Here is a 7,088-nt window from a genome sequence, read left to right as displayed (position 1 = left end):
TTGGATCTTCTCTATCTCCTCCGTCAACCCGATCTGGTACGGATCCCACACTGATGAGCAATACTCAAGTATAGGTCGAACGAGTGTTTTGTAAGCCACCTCCTCTGTTGATGGACTACATTTTCTAAGGACTCTCCCAATGAATCTCAACCTGGTACCCGCCTTACCAACAATTAATTTTATATGATCATTCCACTTCAAATCGTTCCGCACGCATACTCCCAGATATTTTACAGAAGTAACTGCTACTAGTGTTTGTTCCGCTATCATATAATCATACAATAAAGGATCCTTCTTTCTATGTATTCGCAATACATTACATTTGTCTATGTTAGGGTCAGTTGCCACTCCCTGCACCAATTGCCTATCCGCTGCAGATCTTCCTGCATTTCGCTAAATTTTCTAATGTTGCAACTTCTCTGAATATTACAGCATCATCCGCGAAAAGCCGCATGGAACTTCTGACACTATCTACTAGGTCATTTATATATATTGTGAAAAGCAATGGTCCCATAACACTCCCCTGTGGCACGCCAGAGGTTACTTTAACGTCTGTAGACGTCTCTCCATTGATAACAACATGCTGTGTTCTGTTTGCTAAAAACTCTTCAATCCAGCCACACAGCTGGTCTGATATTCCGTAGGCTCTTACTTTGTTTATCAGGCGACAGTGCGGAACTGTATCGAACGCCTCCCGGAAGTCAAGAAAAATAGCATCTACCTGGGAGCCTGTATCTAATATTTTCTGGGTCTCATGAACAAATAAAGCGAGTTGGATCTCACATGATCGCTGTTTCCGGAATCCATGTTGATTCCTACATAGTAGATTCTGGGTTTCCAAAAACGACATGATACTCGAGCAAAAAACATGTTCTAAAATCAGTGTATAACATACTACCAATTCTGTATTCGAACAATACGGGACCGTCTGTCGTATACATCTGCATTAACTTTCATTTTTCTATATTTAGAGCTAGCTGCTATTCATGACATCAACGAGAAGTTTTGTCTAAGTCATTCTGCATACTGCAGCAATCATTCAACGATGATACCTTCCTGTACCCCACAGCATCATCAGCAAACAACCGCAGATTGCTGCTCACTATGGCCGTCAGGTAAGTTATGTATATAGAGAATAATAGTGGTCCTATCACACTACCTCGGGGCACTCCTGACGATACTCTTGCCTCTGATGAACACCTGCCTCTGACGAACACTCGCCGTTGAGAACAACATACTGGGTTCTATAACTTAAGGAGTCTTCGAACCACTCAGATATCTGCGAACCCATTCTGTATTCACGTACCTTCGTTAGCAGTCTGCGAGAGGCACCGCGTCAAACGCATTATGAAAACCGAGGAATACGTATTTCCTTCGTTTGTTGTTATTTATTAGGCCATTGTACCGTTAATCAACATGCTTCCAGCTGGCAGTAAGAGAAATTACTTCCTGCATAACATAGTACTAGATAAATGTGTGACAGAGCCAATGAAAATGAGGAAGAGGTACAGGATATGCTGAATACAATGAATAGCTTAATTAACACTCAGCGTAGACTGAAAGTAAACCAAAGAAAGACGAATGTAATGAGGAGTAGAAGAAATCGCATTAGAAATGTATATTGAGGAGTCGAAGAAAGTGTTACACCTGCCTAATATCGTGTAGGACCTCGGCGAGCACGCAGAAGTGCCGCAATACGACGTGGCATGGACTAATGTCTGAAGTAGTGCTGGAGGGAACTGATACCATGAATCCTGCAGGGCTGTCCATAAATCCTTAAGACTACGAGGGGCTGGAGATCTCTTCTGAACATGCGCTCATCGCAGATGTGCTCAAGGGGGGTTTGGTGGTCAGCGGAAAAGATTAAACTCAAAAGAGTGTTCCTGGAGCCACTCCGTAGCAATTCTAGACGTGTAGGGTGTCACATTGTCCTGCTGGAATTGCCCGAGTCCATCGGAATGTACAATGGATATGAATGGACGCAGACTGTAACTGAACACGCTCCACACCATTACAGAACCTCCACCAGCTTGACATGCAGGGTCCATGGATTCATGAAGTTGTCTCCATACCTGTACACGTCCGTTCGCTCGATATAATTTGAAATGAGACTCGTCCGACCAGGCAACATGTTTCCAGTCGTCAACAGTCCAATGTCGGTATTGACGGGCTCAGGCAAAGCGTAAAGCTTCGTGTCGTGCAGTCATCAAGGGTACACGAGTGGGCCTTCGGCTCAGAAAGCCCATATCGATGATGTTTCGTTGAATGGTTCGCACGCTGACGCTTGTTGATGACCCAGCATTAAAAATTCTGCAGAAATTTGCGGAAGTGTTGCATTTCGGTCACGTTGAACGATTCTCTTCAGTCGTCGTTGGTCCCGCTCTTGCAGGATCTTCTTCTCTTCGCAGAGACGTCGGAGATTTGAGGTTTTACCGGATTTCTGATACTCGTGGTACACTCATGAAATGGTCGTACGGTAAAATCCCCTGTTCATCGCTACCTCGGAGATGCTGTGTCCCATCACTCGTGCGCCGACTATAACACCATGTTCAAAAACACTTAAAACGTATAGCATTATAGCAGCAGTAACCGATGTAACAACTGTGCCGGACACTTGTTGTCTTGTACAGCCGTTGCCGACTGTAGCCCCGAATTCTGCCTGTTTACATATCTCTGTATCTGAATTCTCAAGCCTGTACCAGATTCGTTGGTGCTTCAGTGTACTTACGGTAACATTTATGTTGAGAAGCGCGATGTAGAAGAAGTGAAAGTATTCTGCTGCGCTACATTGGAAGCGAAATTATGCGTCGCGGACGAAGCAAGGAGGATATAACAAGCAGATTAGCACGGGTAAAGAGGGCATTTCTTGCAGAAAGAACTCTACTAGTATCAAACATAGGCATTAATTTGAGGCAGAATCGTCTGAAGATTTGTAGCACAGCATTGTATGGTAGTGAATCAAGAAGTGTGGGAAAACTGGAATCGAAGAGAATCGAAGTGTTTGAGATATCGATTTGTAGAATGCTGAAGGTTAGAAGGGCTACTAAGATGTGAGAAAATCCTCCCCAAAATCGTTGTGAAATACCAATAAGTGGAAAATACTGACAAGAAGAAGGGACACCAGGTAATACGTTCAGTGGTACTAGAGGAAGTTGTAGAACGTAAAACGTGTAGGGGAACACAGAGAGTGGAAATATGTCCAATAAATAACTGAGGACATTGGGTAGAAGTGCTACTTTGAGATGAAGATGTTGGCACAGGAGAGAAAGGCATGGCGGGCCGAAGGACGTCCGCAGAAATTTTCCCCGTAGGGAGCAAGATTCTAAAATTGTATTTGGTGACTGACACGGCGACTTTGGAAACGTGACCTCCCCAAAAACTAATATTGACAAGGTATGTGCAAAAATTATTTTATCTCCAACAGTTGATAATAGTCCACTTAATACTTTTAAGGCAGATTTCTTTTATATCTGTAAGTTAAGCATGTTTTAATAGCATTTGCAGAGTATATCTTTTACATTAATGGTGTGAATATTAAAGCGCCCTTTTTGATGCAACAGTCATAAGGTTAAACTTGTAAGTAGGCTGTTTAGGTTTTTGTGTTGGTAACGTCACGTAGCGCTCTGTATGAAAATCACTGGCTGTGCTGTGTGCAGTCTGTGGCTGGTTTGCATTGTTGTTTGCTATTTTAGTGTTGGGCAGCTGGATGTGAACAGCACGTAACGTTGCGCAGTTGGAGGTGAGCCGCCAGCAGTGGTGGATGTGGGGAGAGAGATGGCGGAATTTTGAGAGCGGACGATCTGGACGTGTGTCCATCAGAAAGAGTAAATTTGTAATATTGGATATGATGGACTGATATATATATATATATATATATATATATATATATATATAATGACTTTTGAACACTATTTATATATATATATATATATATATATATATATATATATATATATATATATATATATATAATGACTTTTGAACACTATTAAGGTAAATACATTGTTTGTTCTCTATCAAAATCTTTCATTTGCTAACTATGCCTATCAGTAGTTAGTGCCTTCAGTAGTTTGAATCTTTTATTTAGCTGGCAGTAGTGGCGCTCGCTGTATTGCAGTAGTTTGAGTAACGAAGATTTTTGTGAGGTAAGTGATTCATGAAAGGTATAGGTTATTGTTAGTCAGGGCCATTCTTTTGCAGGGATTATTAAAAGTCAGATTGCGTTGCGCAAAAAGTAATGTGTGTCAGTTTAAGCACAGTCATGTATAATTTTTCTAAGGATACGTTTCAAACTCTCAAATGATTAACTATAGGGTATTCAACGATTTAAAAATATAGGTAGAAAATATTCGCAACAAACTGCTCATTTTTCTGTGATGTTTGGCTGCCACTGAAAATTAAAAATCTAACATTTAAAGAAATCAGAACAATTGAGAAAATGCTGTTAAAAATAAAAAATGACAAATGAAAATACCACACTAAAGCCCTCGAAGTAGAGAAACGAGAAATAAACTTAAAAATATGTTATTCAGCTCTGATGGCATATTTTTTCTTTCTTCTTTTTTTGCGTACAGTATTTCACAGTTGACCGTGTTAATGGATTTGTTGCAGTACTTTCGTGCTTTTTATTTTCCAATGTAGACTGATAAAATAAAGCTGAACAAAGTGAGCTTCGTAATTTACGTTTTTGTGTTGACTGAATGAAGTGTAGCTAGATGAATGTCATTATTGTGCAGTAATGCCTCCTCAGGTACAGAATTCATAGCTCTGTGACTATATGCATGCTTTCTAGCACACCATAGAGTCTGAAATTGTACCAATTCCCGATGTGATTATCTTTTCGGGCCTTGGAAATTTCACATGTCTATCCTTTCTCCTAGTAAATAAAATGGTATTTTCTTTCTTCGAGTGGTGTATTTGACTCCATATGTTAAGTGTACATTTACATACCTGCAGTACAGCCTGGCCTTGTTCGTCAAGAGTCCGCTATGATAGGTTTGTCACGTAAAATTAAATGTATTATCGGCAAGCCAACACAGATGTTCCACATCCAGAGAGAAATGGTAAACTACTGTTGTGATGCCGTTGTGCAGCAAGGGGAGGGGACTACCTTATGGAAATTGGTATCGGATGAGGGGCACGTATTGCCGGCCGGAGTGGCCGTGCGGTTCTAGGCGCTACAGTCGGGAACCGCGAGGCCGCTACGGTCGCAGGTTCGAATCCTGCCTCGGGAATTACATTATTGTGCAGCAATGCCTCCTCAGGATGGATGGATGGATGTGTGTGATGTCCTTAGGTTAGTTAGGCTTAAGTAGTTCTAAGTTCTAGGGGACTGGTGACCTCAGAAGTTGAGTCTCATAGTGCTCAGAGCCATTTGAGCCATTTTTTAGGGGCACGTATTACTGCCGCCATGGCCCCGGGCCAGTGTGTTGGGCCGGTCCCTTTCTGCAGTTCGAGAAGAGTTGTATGAGGAAGCAACAGGAGAAAGACAGGGGCCACTATTTACGCCACTGTTCTGCAAAGGTCTGCACCCTTTTTGAGTGGAGAATAGCGCCGAAACCGTCCCCAAAACAAGCAATGGACAAAATTTCCCGTCAACAACGTGGGAAAAATAGTGATTAAAAAGTCAGAATCATTGCTAGAAATTCGTAAGAACTCTGTTATGAATAAAGAAATTTGCTTTAGGAGAGAAGAAGTGCCGTCTCTTGCTCCCCCCACCCTACCCCCCACCCCTCCCCCACCCTCCTCTGTCGGCCGGAGTGGCCGAGCGGTTCTAGGCGCTACAGTTTGGAACCGCGCGACCGCTACGGTCGCAGGTTCGAATCCTGCCTCGGGCATGGATGTGTGTGATGTCGTTAGGTTAGTTAGGTTTAAGTAGTTCTAAGTTCTAGGGGACTGATGACCTCAGCAGTTAAGTCCCATAGTGCTCAGAGCCATTTAAACCACCCTCCTCTTCTCCGCGTATGGGCGTGCCGCAGCTTATCAGTCAGAAGACTGAAGACGAACAAGAATATGTTAATGACAGACACATCCCAACAGCGTGGCTGTATCTCGTCCTGCGTCTTGGGCTAGGCGACAGACGCGCAGGCAACTCGTGAAAAGCAACCAGACGGTGGCTAACCGGACATGTGCAGCCCCAGAGAAAATCAGCACGACAGCAGAGGTTCGTACGTATCGCTCTTTATGGGGACACGTGCAGGGTAATTTGTTACGAGCGCACTCACCACTATGCATGTCGTCAGAGGCTAAAAATACACCAGCTGCCCGCACTACACTGTTGCTTGCTGACCTTCCTGCAACCCGCCGCTGCGTGACGTCACACGCAAGCTAACGTGTTAGCTCTGGAACTCCGTAAACACGCGCTGGGGACGTCTCAACTCGCGACCTCAATTGGACATCACGATGCCTTATGTAAGTTTCTCGAATGTCGTTTTAGATTAACTGTTTCGGAGTAATGTACTCTAGTCAAACTACACATAGCACAATAAACAAAAGAAGGAAGGAAGATGAGGAGTTGACGTCCCATCGATGGCGAGGTCGTTACAGACGAAACATTAAACAAGGAGTAGCTTTTAATTCGTTTCAGTATTGTATGGAGGATGATTATACACCGCCAGAAAAAAATTTCGCACACCCTTTTAGAGGTTTTTAGTTCTCTCGTGATTTGCTGTTACAATAGGTGCATATTGCATTTACAGATCAATACCAGGTATCGACCAGTGCTGCAACACCCATACTAGTACGTGGTGTAGCCACCATGGGCGGAAATGCAGACACTCACACTGGCATCCAGTCGATCGTATGGCGAATACTGTCCTGAGATACGTTATGTGATGCCTGTTCTGCCTGTTCATGTAGTTCTGCAAGAGTTGTTGGCTGACGAGTTGCACAAGTCATATCCCATACGTGCTTGATTGGAAACAAGTCTAGAGCCCGCATCTCGTGGTCGTGCGGTAGCGTTCTCGCTTCCCACGCCCGGGTTCCCGGGTTCGATTCCCGGCGGGGTCAGGGATTTTCTCCGCTTCGTGATGGCTGGGTGTTGTGTGTTGTCCTTAGGTTAGTTAGGTTTAAGTAGTTCTAAGTTCTAG

This window comes from Schistocerca cancellata, chromosome 1, assembly GCF_023864275.1.
Source record: "Schistocerca cancellata isolate TAMUIC-IGC-003103 chromosome 1, iqSchCanc2.1, whole genome shotgun sequence".
NCBI lineage: Eukaryota > Metazoa > Arthropoda > Insecta > Orthoptera > Acrididae > Schistocerca > Schistocerca cancellata.
The sequence above is the reverse complement of the archived record's forward strand: the minus strand, read 5'-3'. Positions refer to the sequence as shown.